Source organism: Pseudophryne corroboree, chromosome 8 (assembly GCF_028390025.1).
Source record: "Pseudophryne corroboree isolate aPseCor3 chromosome 8, aPseCor3.hap2, whole genome shotgun sequence".
NCBI lineage: Eukaryota > Metazoa > Chordata > Amphibia > Anura > Myobatrachidae > Pseudophryne > Pseudophryne corroboree.
This window is the reverse complement of record NC_086451.1, coordinates 172620082-172630584: the sequence shown is the minus strand read 5'-3', so window position 1 is coordinate 172630584 and position 10503 is coordinate 172620082. Positions and strand designations below refer to the sequence as shown.

The following is a 10503-nucleotide window of genomic DNA, read 5'->3' as shown; positions in this document are numbered from 1 at the left end:
TATGTTTGTCAGGGCGGTCAGCTCATGCTGCCGCCCTGTTGTGTGGGGAAATTCTTTACTGAGGCACCCGTCCACGTGCCGCCGCTAATTAGACCCCTGAGCGAGGCCAGCCGAGCCAGCCACACTACGCGCACAGCTCTGAGCGGCCGCACGTCATTCAGAGACGCCGGCCGCTCTTCCAGCGCTGACCGCCCACCGCAGCCCGCCGCTGATACACGGACACTGCTGAACGATGTAAGGCGCGCTCTTCCGGACGGCTCCCCGGCGCTATACACAGCGCTCCCCGGCTATCCCTGCACCCGCTCCCGTCCGCTGCAGGTAACAGGGGGTAGAAGCTAGCGCACAAGCAGCGCAGCTGCAGGGGGGGTGATGGGGAGTAATGCCCATAGCAGCAGCACCAAAGGCTGCATGGGTTAAGAAATAGGCTGTTCAGTTTGGTTGTTTGTTTTTTTTAAACAATACTCTGGTTTCTCTTCAGAATGACTAAATCTTTCGCCTTTTACTAAAGATTTCCCTGGAGAGGAACAACCATGAGTTTCATGCAGCCATTTTTAACCATGTTTCCTGGTTTTCTGTTAAGGCTGCAATATAATACAAAAATCAGCAGGCAGTGTTTATATTACTGGAAGGCTAACTAAAAGCATGTATTGGGAATGCATGTATTTTACTGTATACTAAACCTGGGATATCACTGTATAATAGGCTATTAAATAGCACTGCAGCAGGTAAACTGTACTGTGATTTTCAGTGAAAGCATGGCATGAGGGCCATTTTAATCATTGCTGTTGTTCCAGCTTATAATTCCAGAACATTCCGACATACACCTCTACTCCACAAGGAGGCGCAGGGGTGTTAGTAGGAATTTTTGGTTCAGGTTTCACATAAGTTAGCCAGGTAATCTGTATTTCTACATAATTCTAGAACATTCCTACCCTACATCTCTAAGCCACCAGAGGCGCAGGGGAGTAGGAATTTGGTTCGGGTTTCATATGCCCATGTGAACTGCTTTTCACATAAAGAATACTTTGGTTTCTCTTCATATCGAATAAATCTTTTGTTTTTGGCTAAAGATTTCCGTAGAGAGAAACAAGCATGAGTTTCATATGAATATGCTGTTCAGCAATAACATTTATATATATATATGACACATAATAACTTCATTAAGTCGTGCAAGTGTCTGTCTGTTGCCTATTATGGTGTCTGTCTACATAGCGAGTAAGGCTCTAGTACAGACTAAAAATAATTTTAAAAAGCCTAGGTTAACATTGGCAATTCAAATTAAAAGAGCGGTAACATCGGAGTCTCGGAATGACTCCGCCAGCTCTAACAAAAGACAGTCTTTCCAAAGGGCCAATTTCCCTTTGGGTACCAGAGTTTTTATTTCACTGGTCTTATAATTTAATGCACGATTCTATGTCAAATCTCACACCGATAACTACGAGTGAGAAGGGTACATTCGTCCAGCACTCAGATAGTGCGGGGTTTTGGACAACCATACATAATCGTTTCCAAAAGGACGCGATCCGCCATTGGTAGATGCGTTTCTGTCAAACATTATAAAAACCCAGGATACATTTGGGTCACTAGAATCTATGTATGAAACAATGACGATCACGGTTAAAAGAAGCTGCAGAGTATATCTGTAAAGCTTCTGCTAACGCCGGTTATTTTCATTGTCGCTAGTTAAGCGCGACAAGGCCAGAGCTTGTTTGCTCCTAAATTTGATATACTTGTAACGGCGTTTTATCCCTTTATGATATTCAGCCATTACCGCATACAGTATACTTGTAACGGCGTTTTACCCCTTTATAAGAAACAGTCACGCCTTGTAACGACAGGACGTTACAGTCAGCAAGCCAGTGGTTTGATCACCTCTTTTACAATTGTGGAAGCGCGTCTTTACATGTTACATTTGCGAGGTTTCATGATTTCAACTCATACATGTCTCAGCTATTTACAGCTTAAAGTACAAAACTGCCTCTGTCGAACGGTTTGGCAGGTGGCCATTTAGTTTTGCTGGTTTATAAACCAGGCAGTAGTACGCCAACAGAGTCAGAGTTACTTATTCCCCTCTGTTTGAGCAAAACCAAACTGCTCCGTCGCAATATCAATCAGCAAGTCATTTACTACACTTGGAAAATGGATTTTCTGCGGTTAGTATTTGCTTATTGGAGCCACAAAATTTGCATAATTGCATTTGATCTTCACAATGCGTATTTACCCAGTCCGGTTTGTTCATCACAGGTTCTAGCGTTTGCAAATCGCCACAACCATTAACCATTTCAGGTCTACCGTTGCTTATCGCTTCGGGTATTTACCAAAGTGATGTTGGGATGATAGCTCATCTCACATAAGAACTCTGTCTCAACAAAGTTCCTCTAACTTGCGCTACTAAGGTATACTGCGGTAGCAGATCAAGTTCGAAAACAATCGCATCTAATTCCGTCTAAACGATGTCAATTCCTAGGTAAGATTATAAATACGGTAAATCAAAGACTTTTACCTACTACACCAGCAAGAATAATGTACATCTAGTAATTAGTGCAAAACACGCACACTAGCGGTACATTGGTGTATTCACCTATTAAGAATAAAGATGTGTTTTCAATTTAGTTTGCCACCCTTCACTCGCGTTTCCCACAGAGGGACAAGGGTGCATATACTCTGGACGACAGTCGCAGAGGGTCAGGATTTGTAGTTAAAATCAGTGACAAAGGTTCTAAAACACGACAGATTGCTGTCGATAAATGTCCTAGAACTCCGTGCATTTTACAATGCAATACATGATTCACTTTCAGTCTGACCAGGGATATACTCTGGTTTCTCTTCAGAACGAATAAATCTTTCGCCTTTTACTAAAGATTTCCGTGGAGAGGAACAACCGTGAGTTTCATGTAATTTTTTGATGCCTGGCTCACGCTGGGCTTAAGCAGTCAAACAAGGCAACGGCAGTTGCATACACAACAACAGTGAGAACCAAGAAGCCGCATGGCAATGCGGCAGGTAACTCAAATCCTCAATGGCTCAGAACACCATTATGTGAAAATGTCAAGAGATCATTCCGTGAGTGGACATCTGTTAGACAGATGATCTCACCCGTCAGGATTTGGATCCTGAAAACTGGACATTAAATCCAGAGGTGTTTCATATGTGAGTCCACAGAAGGGGGTTACCCTCAAGTATACATGATGGCATCTCGCCACAATTACAAAAGCTCAGTATGTGTACAAAACACATCACAAGGGCAGTGGCGGTGGAGTCTCTCACATTCATGTGGTCATTCAGCATCGTGTATCTGGCTCCACCATTTTCCGCTGCTCTCTCCGTTGCCAAAACGGATCATAAGACAGTTCGTCACAGTCATACTGGTGGTATCTCATGGGTTTCGGAGAAGTTTGCTTCTCGATTTTCCAAGGAATACTTGCACACGATCTTGGGCCGCTCATAATACGTCCAACCTGTTACATCAGGGAACGGTCTTTTACCCATAGTTACCTATGTACCTATTACGTATGTACCGCAGCTGCGGTTGACGGGGTGAGGGTTCAGACCGCCATCTTAAGAAATGGAGCATTACAGTATCGGTTACACCAACCATGTTACAAGCTAGTAAGCCGCTTAAGGCAGCCCATTATTACAAAATTTCGTGTGCTTACATAGGTGGTAAACCTCGGAAGTATCCGACATCATCCTTCAAGTTACCCGTATTCTGTTAAACGGGGTGGGATGGAAAACTGCGTTTACCTGCACTCTCAGTGCAGATATCTGTATGGTAAACTTATTTTCAAAGACGTTTGCCTCTATTGCGTCTGTACACATCTTTCTACAAGGTGTCATCAAAGTTCAGACTCTATTTATCCCACCTACAGCGCCAGGTTGCTTGAGGTTGGGTTCAGATTTCTTACAGTTTTCATATTTTGAACCCTTACAACAAATGGGGATTAAGTTTCTCACTTTGGAAAATATTTTTCTTCTAGCCTTGGCTTCGGCAAGGGTTTTGTTTTCATATTTGGGTGCCTTGTATTCCAAGCCACCGTATTTGAGTTTTCTCATGACAAAGCAGATTTTCGGACGAATTCCGCTTTCGTATCCTTCACATCAATATACCAATAGTGGTTCCTGTGTGGACAGCACATTCTAGAATTCTGAATGTGGTACACGCATTACGCGTTTATATATGTCCCGAACGTCTACAGTACGTGATATGAATACGTTGTTTGTTCTCTATGATACTGCCAACTGGGGTTAGCCAGTTTCTCAGCAGACATTATCCAGTTGGATAATAATAATGACTACAAGTCAGGCTTACTTTAAGGCTAAGTTACAATCGCCTACGTCAGTAATAGCTCATCCCACAGGTTCTGTGGGAATGTCAGACCCAGCGGGTCGTGGAGCGTCTACGACGCGGCTACATAGCCTTTAGTGCACCACGTTTGTGCACGTTTACACGTTATGAATGGTGGCGCCATCAGCATCTGGCTTTGGCCTGCCTACTGTTACAAGTATCAAACAGCTCTCCCGCCCACGAGGGAAGCTTTGGTACGTCCCAAGAGTACTCCAGTGACCCCTAGTGGATGATAAAGAAAATAGGATTTTGGTACTTACCAGGTAAATCCTTTTCTTTGAATCCATAGGGGGCACTGGACGCCCACCCAGAGCAGTTTTACCTGGGTTGTTTTAAGCTCAAGGGAGCTTAGGGTAAAAAGTTTTACTTGATTGATATTAAGCTCAGAGGAGCTTATGGTAACACATTTTCACCGATTGGTTCAAATTATAAAGTTCTATCGGTTATGGTGTCAACTGTTTAGTTGACAGTAAGGTTATGGGTCAACTTTGTTGTTGTCCGTTATGTTATAGGTATTCTCCATTGTCAACCTCTCTATATAGTTCCTGTTCGCTCAGTAAAAAAACACTGAGAGAGTACACTGAGGTACTCGGGGATATGGAGGGGGGAGAGTCCTAAATTTAAATATTCAGTGCCTTTGTTCGGCTACGCCCGTCCATATCCCTAAGAGTACTCCAGTGCCCCCTATGGATTCAAAGAAAAGGATTTACCTGGTAAGTACCAAAATCCTATTTTCAGTGTTCCCTTGCGCGGGGATTTGATGTGTAGATGTATGGAGGCTATGTATGCATAGATGTGAGCGGCAGTGTGCGGATATATGAGAGCGGCAGTGTGCGGATGTATGAGAGCGGCAATGTACGGCTGTATAACTGCATCGGTGTGCGGCTGTATGAGTGTGATGGTGTGCGTCTGTAAGAGTGCGGCAGTGTGCGTCTGTAAGAGTGCGGAGTTGTACGGATGTATAAGAGCGGGGTTGTACGGATGTATGAGAGCGGCAGTGTATGGATATATGAGAGCAACAGTGTACAGTTGTGTATGAGAGTGGCGGTGTACGGATATATGAGAATGGCAGTGTATGGATGGCAGCGTCATAGGGAGGGATGTCGGAATGTTGTTATAGGGTTCCTAATACAAAATGGAATCCGTATAGTGGGTGGGGCTGGCACCATGGCACCACGTTGGGCTTGATGGGCAGGTAGTGCGGCAAGCACACCCAAATTGGCATATGACGTCGCCCGCAGTCCACACTGTTGTGAGGAGTCAGAGTTAATTTTGACTGTGTACTGCACTCACAGAGGACCTACCGCCCGTCCCCTCCTCGCATCTGAGCAGCAGGTCAGGCTCTTATTTTCTTTTTAATCAGGAGAGGCCAAGTGAACTGTGAGCAGGGGGGCAGAGCTACATGGAACCCAGAGGGGCTGCTGTGCTGTCAGAGAGGGAGAGGAAGAGAGAGATGAAGCTACTGCAGATCCCCAGCTGATTGTGAGGTGCCGGGTTTAAGGGTGATGTGATCACCCTTCTCCCTCGCTGCAGCTGGGGACCGCATCTAGGCTTCCTCCATCGAGGGCATGCGGCGCAGCAGTGGGCAGCGTGTAATGAGTTTGTCTGACTCATTATACTGCTGCCTGTTGTGGACACCTCCGTCTGTACGGACTGGTGTACATGCCCAGCACAGAGGTGACAGTGTTGGTGGAAGTGCTGCCCAGCTCTGACCCTGCAGGCCTCCCTGATCTGGCTTCGGCCGCTGCTGCTGCGGCCCCGAAACCCCTGCCGGTCCCCTCCATAGACTTCTGCCTGGCCAGCGATGAGGTACTAGGGGTAGCCCAGCTGCGGGAAGGGTATGTCTCTGGCTTTCTCTCCGGCAGGGGAAGGTGACAGCGGCGGAGGAAGTGCTGCCCACCTCAGACACTGCAGGCCTCCCCGATCCAGCTGCGGCCACAGCTGATGCTGCCAGAACCCCCTGCTGGTCTCCTTTGTTGACTGCCGCATGGCCAGTGCTGAAGTACTGGGGGTAGGCCAGCTACGGGAAGAGTGTCTCTGCCTCGGACTCTCTCTCACTGGCAGGGGAAGGAAGGGCTGATTCTCTGGCACAACAGGGAGGGCTGGGCTGCAGGAACACAGCACTGGAAGAAACAGGAGGCCGAACTCATGACCAAAAAGTGAGCAGTGCAGTGATCAGCCCCCTGGTCTTTCCCTCTCTCTGGGTGCAGAGCTGTATTCTATAGAGAGAGCTGGGATGGGAAGAAGGGGAACGGCACTTGACATACACATACACGCGCAACACCTGACACACACACACACACATACACGTGCGGCACCTGACACACACACGTAGCATCAGACACAATAAAATATACATGCAGCACCTGACACACACACGCGCAACACCTGACACACACACATATACACATGCGGCACCTGACACACACACGTAGCATCAGACACAATAAAATAAACATGCAGCACCTGACACATGCATGTACACGCAGCACCTGACACATACATATACACGCAGCACCTGACACATACATATACACGCAGCACCTGACACATACATATACACGCAGCACCTGACACATGCATATACACGCAGCACCTGACACATACATATAAACGGAGCACCTGACACATACATATACACGCACACCATCAGACACACTAATATACACATGCAGCACCTGACACACACATAGACACGTGCAGCACCTGACGCACACACATGTACACGCGCAGCACCTAATGCACACTCATGTACACACGCAGCACCTGACGCACACTCATGTACATGCACAGCACCTAATACACACTCATGTACACGCGCAGCACCTGACGCACACTAATGTACACGCGCAGCACCTGACACAGACATACGTATTCATGCGCAGCACCAGACATACACTTGTACACACGCGGAGCACATGATACTCGCACACATATACACCCGCAACACCTGACACACACACACGTGCGGCAGCTGACGCATACACACGCTTCATCAGACACACTCATATATACACGCAGCACCTGACACACACACACACACACACACAGGACCTGACACACATACACAGGCAGCACCTGACACACACACATATACATGCGCAGCACCTGACACCACGCACTCACACGTACAAGCAATGCATTTCACGCCTACCTCCAGCCTCAGTTACATGCTGCTGCCGCCTACCCCCCTCCCTGCATCAGCTGCAAAATATTTTGACCAAAGTCTAAAGGCCCATACACATTAAACGATGTCGCTCTGTGAGCGACATTGTCTAATGTTTCCCCCTCCCGGGCCGGCGGCCGGCTGTACACACTGAGCGGTATGACCGCTCATATTGCTCAGTGACGTCACGCCCCCGCCAGCCCTGTATGAAGGTCGTGGATGACAGTCCACATCCTTCATGCATGCCCTACCGACAGCGACGATTGTTGCCGACCCGCGGGGCCGCGCATTGTTTCTTCGCTGGCGGCATATACACTTAACGATAAAACGAGCGATGTCGCTCAAGGAGGGGGAAAATGAGCGACGTCGCTCATTAAATCGTTAAGTGTGTACGGACCTTAAACAATTCGGTTTGGTAAATAAAATTATTTTGCACAGAACAGTGATGTTATACGAACATTTTCATTAAACATTTAAAAAATCAAATGTTTATTCTTACAGTGAAATTCTACATTTCTGAATAAAAAAAATAAATTTAAAAAAAGCGATGAAATTCCATAGACAAAAAACCTTACGGTTTCACATGTCCCATTAAGGCTTCTTAGACATGATCGAAATTTCAGAAACCTGTTGTAACTCTTCCACTCAAACTCCAAAAAGCAATGAAATTCCGATCATTAAGGCTGACGCCTTAATGGACGTGTTCCTTGCGCAATACAGATATGGTATGCCATCACAGCCTGTGGGTAAGTGCAGATTCAGCACTCTCACAGAGTGAGATTGCTGTCACTCACACAATGGTGGAGCTGCTAATTCACAGATTTGTGTGCTCATTGGAATACACACATGCAGTCTATGCAACTGAAGGTCTGTGCAGTTTTGTGGTGCTCCCATCCCACACAGTGCCCACAACCATCCCATTCAGTCACCACAACAATGCCACCTTGTTACAACATCCTTCTCACTCCATACATCCATCTCACTTAGTATACACATTTAGCTCCCTCAAACATCTTGGTTATTTGCTAAACTATAATACCCCATCTACGGACTATGCATCTACACTTACTTCCCCTATACACCCCCATGCTGCCCTGTCTTCCCCAATCCCTACTGCTGTGTTCTCCCATCTGTGCTAGTCTGTACCATCTTTCCCCACCTGTGCCTTGTCTGTACCACCGTTTCCTTTTCTCTGTGCTGCTCAGTGTTTCCTTCTTCAACGTCACTCTGCCTCCTCCAATACATAGCACACTGTCTTCTCTCCCATCTGCACCAGTTTTCTACCCATCCATGCCAGTGTTTTCAACCCATCTGCACCATTTCCCCCATCTACACCGCTCTGTCTCCCTTCCCATACTTGCTGCTTAATCTACCCCCTATCCACACCACTCTTACCCCATTCATGTAGCTGACATCCTGAAGGTAAATTTAGTGGATCCTGCGCTCTTGGCAGGGGGATAACGCCACAGCCCACCCCCCAGTGGTCCGGAAACGCCTCCGTTGTGCAGACCATGCCCTGCCAATGGCATTCTAACGCTGTTTGCTCGCCCCCTTCCTTCCCCGCAACCACCTCTGCCTATCAATCAGGCAGGGTGATAGCATCTCACTGGGCTCCTGGGGTACGCACGCGCAGTGCGGCCATTGCACGTGCGCACCTCACAAACTAATTCAGACTGCAATCGCTGCTGCTGCGGTCTGAATTACCCCGTGTTTCTTTGTCCCCCCCATTAGTGCTGCTTAGTGTTCCCTCTATCCACACACTTCTGTTCCCCCATCCACACCGATTTCCTCCCTCCAATCAACAACACTCTTACCTCATCTGAGCAGCTTTGTCTTCCGCTCAGACCTTCAGTTGCATAGACTGCATGTGTGTATTCCAATGAGCACACAAATCTGTGAATTAGCAGCTCCACCATTGTGTGAGTGACAGCAATCTCACTCTGTGAGAGTGCTGAATCTGCACTTACCCACAGGCTGTGATGGCATACCATATCTGTATTGCGCAAGGAACACGTCCATTAAGGCGTCAGCCTTAATGATCGGAATTTCATTGCTTTTTGGAGTTTGAGTGGAAGAGTTACAACAGGTTTCTGAAATTTCGATCATGTCTAAGAAGCCTTAATGGGACATGTGAAACCGTAAGGTTTTTTGTCTATGGAATATATATATATATATATATATCACAAACATATATGATTCATACATATATCACACTCACATACATGATACATACATGAGAAAGACCTGGGAAGGTGATGAGGCCCGGGCCCCCTGCTGATGTTGCGTTGAGGAAGGCAGTGTTCCAGGGCGGATGCCAGTCGGGGAGAGCGCCGCGCAGCCCGGGAAAAATACTGCTGAGGAGCTACATCTGGAAGAGCCCCAGGGAGGGAGAGTGTCACATGCCCCATCCTGCGCGGCACACTCTGCAGGCCTGCACATGGGAAGGGAGGTCTCTGGCCACACATACTCACCCTGCTGCTGAAGCCCCGTTGCTGTCCCCATCAGCGCTCTCCAGCGGGGAGCGGGGCCAGGATGAACCTCAACCTGTGAGAACTATCTTCATGATCAAGAGATCTCATATGCAAGATAAGTATGTGTTGGGAAAGGGCTGGGGAGGGCGGCTGCTCGGGCACACCCTCGTCAAGTTAAGGAGATTTAACTGAGGAAGCACAAGGGAACTCTCGTCTGGGGACAACAACTGCAGGGAGACCACATCTTTTCTGATGAACATGGGAGGGCGGAAGGCTGCCTAATACTGAAGCACCCTCAGACATTAAACCATATGCAACAACTATTGCAAGCATTCCTGGGGGAAGGTCTGCAGCAGACGGATTTGCATTCAGTGATGTCATCCAAGCAGTGGGCCAAAGTTGGCTGGAACCCTCATCTGTATATGAAAAGAGAAAAGGGGCATGCGGGGCATGGCGGTCTTTTGCGGCGCTTGGATAACCCCAAGTTTGCATTAAACACCCCCACCCTCCTTCGGTGTGGG

At 47.5% G+C, this 10503-nt stretch overlaps 3 non-coding genes across 3 annotated transcripts; all 3 read left to right on the top strand.

The window, feature by feature from the left end:
- Positions 1-458: 458 nt before the first annotated feature.
- On the top strand, positions 459-570 carry LOC134953774 (U5 spliceosomal RNA). Its single transcript, XR_010185773.1, has one exon. It is a non-coding gene; the product is annotated as a U5 spliceosomal RNA (small nuclear RNA).
- A 450-nt stretch (positions 571-1020) lies between these two features.
- On the top strand, positions 1021-1136 carry LOC134953803 (U5 spliceosomal RNA). The gene has a single exon (XR_010185792.1). It is a non-coding gene; the product is annotated as a U5 spliceosomal RNA (small nuclear RNA).
- A 1675-nt stretch (positions 1137-2811) lies between these two features.
- On the top strand, positions 2812-2926 carry LOC134953724 (U5 spliceosomal RNA). Its single transcript, XR_010185732.1, has one exon. It is a non-coding gene; the product is annotated as a U5 spliceosomal RNA (small nuclear RNA).
- Positions 2927-10503: the final 7577 nt, after the last annotated feature.